The sequence below is a fragment of the Mesocricetus auratus genome, unplaced genomic scaffold (assembly GCF_017639785.1).
Source record: "Mesocricetus auratus isolate SY011 unplaced genomic scaffold, BCM_Maur_2.0 Super-Scaffold_100676, whole genome shotgun sequence".
In the NCBI taxonomy this organism is placed as follows: Eukaryota; Metazoa; Chordata; class Mammalia; order Rodentia; family Cricetidae; genus Mesocricetus; species Mesocricetus auratus.
Genome location: NW_024429266.1, coordinates 90,634,395 through 90,644,147, shown reverse-complemented (window position 1 = coordinate 90,644,147; position 9,753 = coordinate 90,634,395). Strand labels below are relative to the sequence as shown.

The 9,753-nt window shown below is 44.5% G+C and overlaps 1 long non-coding RNA gene across 1 annotated transcript; it reads left to right on the top strand.

Moving 5' to 3' along the window:
* Positions 1 to 4,801, top strand: LOC121136985. Its single transcript, XR_005874190.1, has 3 exons — positions 1 to 120; positions 3,726 to 3,806; positions 4,670 to 4,801. It is a non-coding gene; the product is annotated as an uncharacterized LOC121136985 (long non-coding RNA).
* The last annotated feature ends 4,952 nt before the right edge of the window (positions 4,802 to 9,753 follow it).

The following is a 9,753-nucleotide window of genomic DNA, read 5'->3' as shown; positions in this document are numbered from 1 at the left end:
TTCTATCTTGGATGCACATCTCTGCCCGCAACCTTGCCCTCTACCTTCTACTGTGGGATGATGATACAGCCCATGGAAGATGCAGGTCCCTCAGCCTTGAACTTTCCAACCTCTAGACCTGTAAGAAAGAATCTGTGGTTTTAGTAAATGGCTTAGTTGTAGGTATCCTATTACAGCAACGTAAAGCAGATCGAGACAGCATCGAGTCTGGTAGGCTAAGACTCAGGGTCCTGCAGCACCCCCTCCAATCAGCCGGAAGCCAGCTGTTGTGCTTTGCTTGCCTTTTGCAATTAATGTTCCCCCGCGAGATCCACAGGCACCCGGCCCCACCGTGTCCAAGAACAAGGATTTGGGAACCGCTTTTGAGACAAGGCCACATTAAGGGCGACTCCCTGGCCAGTCCTTGGAGCACGATCTCTAGGGGAAGGTGGAAGGGTTTCCCAGCCTCTTGCTTCCGTGCTCACTCTCTTCCCTTCTCCTCTGGCCCGAAAGGAGAAAGGCATACAAAAACCGTTTCATATCTGTGAATGAACTTCAGTACTAGTATCTCAGAGCAAACTCTTGTGGTTATTATTTTAAATCCAGAGATAACAGTGGAGACCTTTGAGTTACACACACCAGTCCACCCAGAATGCCCCACACCCACTAAAAGCAGCAATTATTGAAAACAGCAGCTACTGGGAGTGCTTAGAAAGGACTCCTCTCCAGTAAATAACTTGGAATGTTTTTATTTTAGAATATCAAAGGGAGTCTGGACCACATTATAGCTAATTGACTACATATTTCCATGGGCAGAAACGAAGCTGTATTTTAGTTATACGGATACCAACCACAATGTCTTTCATGCTGGTTACCAGCTTTTTGAAAAGGGGGGTGGGGTAGAAGTGGGGAGAGTGTAAAATGTAAGTGGTCCGTGAAATTTCAGCCTTACTCTGGACTCCACATCTTACTTCTAGCGCTTTGGAGAGAATGGGGGTGGTAACGCGGACATTTTGGCCTGATGGAGCAACAGCACCCTTGGGGCTCTGGTCCCCTCTGAGTGGGTCTATTGCAGATAGACACATTCTCATGGACAGCAGTCTCCCTCTTCTCCTTCCCCTCCACCTCCTTTCCTCCCTCCCTTCTGTTTCTCCTTCCTCCCCTCCTTGAACGGAGATGGTTATGGCAGGCTGGATTGCCAGGAAACAATGAGTTCTGCAAGCCTGCGCATCCTCACGTTGTCCCGCCATTCCTGAAGTTAAGAAGTCGATCTTTCTCTTCGTGATTTTCATAATTGCTTTGCGTTCCACGGTAATCGGGCTTCATAAGCATTATTTATTTTATGACCTAACCAATCACTTCTGGGCTTAGCTGGAGGAGGAGAGTTGTGGGGGGCGGGGCATAGAGCTTCCAGGGGGAGCCCCTGTTTCCAGCCTCCTCCTGGCAGTTCTCAGGGGAGGGGCTGCCAGTGAACCTACATCTAGCTCCCACCCCCAGGATGGTGTCTTCCCTGTTTGCTTTGTTGGTGAGTAAATCACTCAGCTGGGGACTTTTTCAACTCTAGGCTGTGGGTGGCCTTGATTAAATATTCTAGGAAGGAAAGAAAAGAGAGAAAAATCTTAATTAACCAGAACCCCTGGATAGCGAGGAAATCAGTGGAAATTTCCCACAAACCAAGAATTCCTTTTGATTCTGAGCCTTAAACTTTTAATTTTTACCATTTCAGATTGAAAGTTAAGTCAAATGAATCACACCCTTCCTGGGGTTCTTAAACAATGGACATAATTCAAAAACTTCTACCTGGTTTTTAAAAGGATAGTTTATCACACTGTCTTGTAATAGAAAGATGACCTCTGAGGTTAGAGACATGTAAGATGATTTATTTTTATATTAAGTGACCCCATATTGGTGTGTGGATGTGTGTGTGTGTGTGTGTGTGTCCTTCAATGTTTTTTTTTTCTAATAACTCTGTGAAACCTTCTCTCAAGGCCATTAGCTAGCGTACCTGCTACCAGCCATCCTGTTCCCCTGCCCTCAAGCGTGGCCTCTTGGGCATTAGAAGAACTGGGTGCTCCACTTTACTGAGTGTAAAGATTATCAGGGTCTGAGGGGGACACACTGTCAGAAGGTCTTAATGGTTATCAGCTTTCTATATAGGATCTTGTCAGAAAGCTGAATTTTAGAAAACCAAGGTCATTGTAGCCTTTCTGGTAAGAGAGATTCTAAAACTCAGACTTGATGTGCCTGGATTTGTGTCTTTTCTGTTGCTGTGATAAAACACCACAGAGGCAACCTACAGAAGCAAAAACAAAAAAAACAAAAAAAACAAAAACAAACAAACAAAAACCCCAAAAGTTTATTTATTGCAGAAGTGGGAGGCAGGGGTTATGTTCTAGAGAGGCAAGAGTTCATCGTGGCAGGGGATCATGCACCAGGCTGTAGACACAGTAGCAGAACAGTTAAAGCTCACATCTCAAACTGCAAACAGGAAGCAGAGAGTAAACTGGGAATGACACATGGCTTTTAAACCTCAAACCAGCACCCAGTGACCTATTTCCTCCAGCAAGGCCACACCTCCTCAGTCTCCCAATCAGCACCACTAACTGGAGACCAAGTGCTCAAAGGCCCCAGACAATAGGGGACACCCCTTTCAAACCACAGGGGCTCCACAGCAGAGCAGCTTGAAACCCTGGGTTCAATCTCCAACCACAAAATTAAAAAAACACAGAAAAAAACCCAAAACAAAAACAAAGGTAAGAGAGTACGGTGAGGTCTAATTTATAACATGAATTTTCTTTTTCTGATGATGAAAGTAGTATGTGGCAACATTTTAAATAACTAAAATTTACAATTACATACAATAATGCAGAGAAATCCCTTCATATTCTCCTCTTCCTTTGCCATCCCAAACAACTACTCATGAAAAGGGTACAGGTGTGTCAGCTATCCGCATACTAGCATGTTGTGTCTTTTAAAAACATAAACTGGGATCTCCTTATGCCTTACATATTTCAGTTTACTAATCTGTCTTAAATATGCAGTTAATGGGCCCATTTTTAGTTACTTTTAGCTACAGCTTAGTATTCCCTTAAAGAAGTGACAAAATTGCCTATAGAAATGTATCACCTACATTCTGAGCAGGTTTTCCCCTCTTGTCTTCTCTGAAAAACAATCTTGTAGACTGTCTCAGCTACAACTCTGTCATTGTGACAAACTATCCCGGCAACAAAAACCACTGAAGTAAAGAGGGGTTTATTTGAGGTCTCAGTTCAAGGTACCCTCCTTCACAACTGAGAAGTCAAGTCAGGAATTCGAAGTAGCCATTCACATTGCATCTGCAGTCAGCAAGAATAAAGAAAAAGGCTTTCTGGAGCCCATTCCCCATGGTAGGACACCTTGCTCAGCTTTGACCTAGGTGGGAGGGGCTTGGTCTCGCCTCAGCTTGGTAGCCAGACTTTGTTGACTCCTCAAGGAACACTTTGCCCCCTGTGAGGACTGAATGGGGGGGGGTGATGAGGAGGGAGGGGACTGGGACAATGGGAGGGAGGGGGAACTGGGGTTGGTATGTGAAATGAAAATTAATTTTTAAAAATAAAATGAAAAAGAAAAAAGAAATAAGAATAAATTTGTTATTGTTATTTATACCTTTTCCTTTTTATAGGGGTCAGGATCCCAGTTCAGGGAATAGTGTCACCCTTAGTGGGCAGGTCTTCCTACCTCAACCTAACTAAGATCATCTCCCACAGGCATTCCAGAAGGCCCATCTCACAAGTGACTAGATCTCATCAAATTGACAATTGAGACAGCCACCATAACTTTTCATCCTGGTAAGGTTTGGATATAAAGCGCTTACCTCTACACGCTCTAATTTCTCATACTATTTCTGATGGATTCGTACTTGTTTCTCTGTATTGTCGTCACCTTACATGCAACTCTCCATCTCCCTTGCAACACTTGTAACTGATTGGTTCCTCTGCTACATTTTTTGTTTTTCAAAACAGGGTTTCTCTGTATAACAGCCCTGGCTGTCCTGATTTCAAGTGTATTGTCACATTACATGCAACTCACCACCTCTTTGGCAACAACTGTAACTGACTGGTTCCTCCCCAACATTTTTGTTTGTTTGCTTGTTTTTCAAGACAGGGTTTCTCTGTCTAACATCCCTGGATGTCCTGGAACCTGCTTTGTGGACCAGTCTGGCCTCTAACTCATAGAGATCCCCCTGCTTCTGTCTCCCATGTGCTGGGATTAAAGATGTGCACCGCCACCACCTGGGTATTGCACTGTTTTTAAACAGTGGCCCAGGCTAGTCATTGACTCCTGAGAGCAAGAAAACCTTTTGCCCCACCCTCCTGAAGATCTAGTACTCTAGGCACAGGTCACTGCACAAGGAATTCTATTGATTGTCTTATCTAATTGTATTAGCTTCATTTTTTTCCCCAAAAAGAATGTTAAGCAATGACAGTAATAGTAAATATTATTGTTGTATTGATTTTTTTTCAGACACAACTTTTTTTTAGTGTTGATTTTAATGGAAACATTTCCACTGCTTTTCTGTTGTGATGTTGATTCATAACATGACTTGAGATGCTTGTATCTGTTATATTATGGAAGTGCTCTAAAATTGTTCCTCTTCTTTTTTTGCAAAGGCATCAAGAACACTAATGGCTATTTGCAATCTTCTTCCTAGGTATGTGTGACCTGAGGCAAGATTCTTGACTTTGCTAGGCTTTAGCAACCTGATCTATGAAATGAAGATGATAGGTCATGATGTCATCCACTGAGTGAGAAGATGCAAACAAACACATCAGGGAGGGCCTACTGCATAAGTGCAAAATAAATGTTTTTGTCAGTGTTACTGTTTTACTGTGGATGAATGTTCAAACTTATTGCATTTTTGCTATTATATTTCTTTTAAGGAGATCATGGCTTTTCCCCCTTGACTACTCAGACAGTGAATTATACTAATAGATTTTCTAAAATTGAATCAGCCTGGAATGAGTCCCACTCTGTCACAGTGGATTACTGGATTCTATTTGTTAATAGTTTAACTAGATTTTTTTTACATTATGTTTAAAAACAAGATTACTCTGTTTTTTAGACATGTAGGCTGTGTATGGGTATGTTCAAATTTATGCAATGCATGAGGTATGTGTCAAAGTCAATGTTCTATTGCCGTAAAGAGACACCATGACCACAGCATTCTTATAAAGGAAAACATTTAATTGGGGCTGGCTTACAGTTTCCGAAGTTTAGGCCATTATCATCTTGGCAGGAGGCATGGCAACATGCAGGCAGACATGGAGCAGGCAGAGTGAGTCATTGGGCCTAGCTTAGGCTTTTGAAGCCTCAAAGCCCACACCCAGTGACATACTTCCTCCAACAAGGCCACACATCCTAATTGGTCCAAATAGTGCCACTCCCTAATCTATGAACCTATGGGGGCCATTCTTATTCAAACCTCCATAGTTAGTTTATCTGGTGTATGGATGGTGAGTGTCTGTAGTATGGAAAAGCATTAGGAGCAAGGCAGCTAGCTACTTTTGTAGGCATTTAGGGTTACAGGCCCATGAAAAACAAAACATCTGTATATCCTGGCAGATCCCATAGTCAGCTCCCAAAGCCCCGAGGTTTATACTAAACTACCCAGTTGATCAGCTTGGGAACAGGATGTGGGCTGACCCAGCCCTTTGTTCTTTTTACTTCCAGGGTCTTCTTCTATAGCTGGTTTTGCCTGTAATGGTGGCCACACCTGGGCGTGGCTTCAGGCGGTCGGAAGTGGAAAGAGCAAAGCTTGAGGCATGACTCCTTTTTGTGCGGTCTCTCTCTTGGGTCAAGCCGATGCAGTAGGAAGGGCAGAGAAACACTCCCCGGTTCCTTGTATTTTTCTGTGTTAAGTGTTGCCCAATAAACACACATTTATCATTTATCTTGGGTGTAGCGAAGTCATTACACCCTCACCTTCATTCCTCCCTTCAGAACTTTTCAATGGGCTTTTTCTTCCCTCCCTCAGCAGGCAAGCTACCCCAAGCCTGTGCCCTTTCACCCAGCCTACCCAGCAACCAATCCATATTCCCCACACAAGTTCAAACTATCGAATAAGGTTCATCCCAAAATCAGTGTCTTCTTTATACATGGTATGAGCCCGTCAGACTCACTCTGAACACAGAAGAGAACCTTGGATCTCCAGTGGCGACTCCCTGCTGCAGGGAGTTGTTTCCATACTGCTCAACAAACCTGCTTACTTGACCTCCTACTGTTCCTGCTCGTCATTCTTCATGATCACAAGCTGCCTGTTCAGAACAGCTTTGGTGGCCACTGAATTTTTTGACACCTAGACCCACTAAGAGCTGAAAAAGGCTCCATGGTGCTGTAAACGAATGTTCTCAATGTCGTGCGAAATAAAGGTAACTCAAACAGGCAACTTCTTTTTGTGAAAACGGCTCCCCATGACCCCAGCCAAGCTAGCAAAGCACTCAGGATCAGGAAGTCCACTTTGCTTTCGTTTTCCAACACAGGTGGTAATGGTGTCTTTCCCCCTGTTGCCTGGGTGCAATGTCACAGTCTTTTGAGACAGGCTAGTTTTAAAAGAATCGGAGCCAAGAAAATGAAGGAAAGGAAATGAAGTAGGCTGCTCTAGGCCAGTGGTCCTCAACCTTCCTAATGCCTTGCACAATCCGCTGCGGAATAGTCCTGTACACTGTGAAGACGTGTTGCTTTCATAGCTAGGCAGGATTTTGGGGGCAGAGAGGATGATGGTGAGAAGAGCAGAATGAGAAGACATGCCATGAGACGCAGAGCAGGCAGGATGGGGAGTATGTACATGAGATAAACAAGCCTTGGGGCAGTGCGTAGATGAACAGAAATGGGTTAATATAAGTTATAAGAGCTAGCTAAAAGCAAACCTAATCTGTTGGCTGAGCATTTATACTTACTAGTAAGTCTCTGTGTGGTTATTTGGGGAACGGCTGGTGGGACAGAACAGCCTGCCTACAGTGACCCTTTAATACAGTTAGTTCTTCATGTTGTGGTAACCCCCAGCCATGAAACCATTTTCCTTACTATGTCATCACTGTAGTTTTGTTACTGTTATGAATCATAATGAAAATGTCTGTGTTTTCTGATGGTCTTAGGTGACCCCTGTGAAAGGCCATTCTAACCCCAGAGGGGTCACAACCACTGATCTCCACCATCAAGTTCTTTGTGTAAGCAAAAGTTTTTTTCTGAGTGGAGGATGTTGTAAGATTTGAATTCCTTTGCATAAAAAGGTGGTTCACATACCTTTGCAAAACACAAAACACACACACACACACACACACACACAATTTCTCATTTTAGCTCTCAAAGAACCCCACAAAAGTATGGTGTTGTGTGGATTATGTATGTGTGCAGACAAATCTGTATTTATGTAGAGCATGGAATGTGTGTGTGATGTTGTGATGTGTTGTGTATATGAGGGGGTGGATGGCACTTTCGTGTTGTGTGTGTGATATGCATGAGCTCTGTAAAGTTTGGACACCAAGGGAGTGTTGGCTTCATACACTAAATGGGGGACATTTTCCCCTTATGCTCTGGATAAGTTAAGTCACCAAAAGAACATTTCTTTCTCAAAGGTTTAAAATTAGTAACTTGTTGAGTGATCTAAGACTAAGTAGTCCATGGCAGCCCTGTCAATTTCTTCCACAAATTGCATTTTTAAAATAATCTGAGTCAATTTTAGTAAGAATGTCTTTGAAAATCATCCATTCTTTCTTGTGTATTAGAAAATTAGAAACAGCTGTTTTGGATATAATATCAAATAATAGTGCAGTATATTAAAAAGCTGTCCTCATGTTGGTATGAAGAGAAAGAGTTGAGAAGCAATTTTCGCACTGGAAACATCATTAAATGGCCAGCAGGGTAATAGGTCCCCCTGGGTAACTGCATCATCTTTGACAAACAAAAATGGTGAAATACATGTTTGGTGTATTTACCATGGCGAGGTAGGCAGTAGATAAAAACCCCACAAAGTGAATGTGATCCTGATCACGAGACTAAATTCTTCCAACATGATGGCTCCTGGGAAATCGTGGCTTTCCTTAGCCCTGCTCCCTGTGCCCAGCGCACATGCGCAGATGGAAGCTATGGGCGTGCTGTGAACCAGGCTTCATGGAATCAGAAAGACTTCATGAAGAGAGAGGCTAAGAGTGAGGTGAAAAAAGAGAAAAGGTTCCTCAGGGCTGCATGAACACCTCAAGTGCCCTTATGGATCGGGGGTGGGGCGAGGGCTGTGCCTGATCCTTGCTGGGTGGGAAGAATGGGGAGCCCTGGGTCTCGGTCCTTGCTGGATGTTTTTGTGGGCTTCCCCCTGCCTCCTTCGGCTTGAGAAGATGGTACCAGGTTATTGTGCACGGGAGGGTGTGCACAAGCATTCCCTGGCCCCTCGTGAGTGCCGATTTTTCCTTCAATTTCCTGAAGTCCCTTCTTTGGCTTCCGTTTTCACCAAACAGAGAGCTCTATTATTGGGCTCCACACTGGGGACAGTTTCTCCCTGACGTGGTGGACCACTTCTCCAGCACAGAGATGGCAAGACCAACCCTAAATTCTCAAGGAGCTTAGATGGGGACATGAACGTCCCACTCTTGACAGTGACGGCTCAGTTATTTTGTGTTGGCGTGGTTTCCAGAGAACACTTCTGTCTCCGGTCCTCCAGGGAACATTAAAATGAAATGGGCTTCATTCGGTTGGCTTTGCAGCCAACTGGAGCCTCTACAACTGCAAGGGATGTCATACCTGGAGAAATGGGTCCCCGGAGGCTGTTGAGAGGATGCTTCGGGCGCAGCGGGTTGTGATGGCTGATTTTACGTCGACTTGACTGGGCCACCGGGAGTACAATGCTAAGCTGTGGGTCTCCTCCTGGCTGCTCAAGGCAGACTGGCTGGCTCTGCGATTCCTCAAACTGTACTCTAGGGGTGTTTCGGAAGGCTTTCTGGTTTTCCAGCGATCACATGTGGTAGTGGAAAGAGGTTTCGGAGCCAAATAGGCATTGGTTCAAAATTACAAACTTGCCAATTTTTCTGTAACCTTGAACTGGTTCTGAAACCTCTGTGAGCTGATGTTCCCATTGTCGAGAACGTCAGGCTAGCAGATGGAGCCTGCACAGTTACCGGGGGCGTTAGGGACAGCGTCCAGAGTGCCAGTCACGCTGTCGTGGGAGTTCTTAGGTCAGTCCCATTATTTTCTAAGAAGCTTAAAATGAAAGAACTAAGGGCCCACTGAAGAATGTTTCACAAGAATACAGTGGTCTCTCTGCCTCTGCCATTAAAAGAGAAACATTGTTTGGGATCAAAATGGAAACCATCCAACACTCTAACACTGGGGATTGCACTAAAAATGATTAACCTAAGCCGTGTAATATATATTACCACAGGACCACTGCCCCATCCTATCAGGATAGTTGGGATTCTGAATCAGTAAGCCCAGATGTTTCCATGCCAGATACCTCTCGGAATATAAAGAGGTTGCCCTCACCCCCTGCTTTCCGGCAGAGGGCATCCGAGTCGTGTGTGCCTAATGGCCCTCTCTTGTGGGTGGAAGGGCTGCGAATTCTTTGACCCTCCTCCAGTAGGGAAATGAGCTCCAGTTCCCTCCCCTTGATTCGGAGCCACCTAGCAGAGTACAATGGAAGGGAAGCTATGCTATCTTTTCTGCCAGAAAGATCAGATGTACATGCCATGAAACTACTTGGAGAAGAGGAACCAGCCAGGTCAGCCGCCCAGGCATTCCGATCAGAGA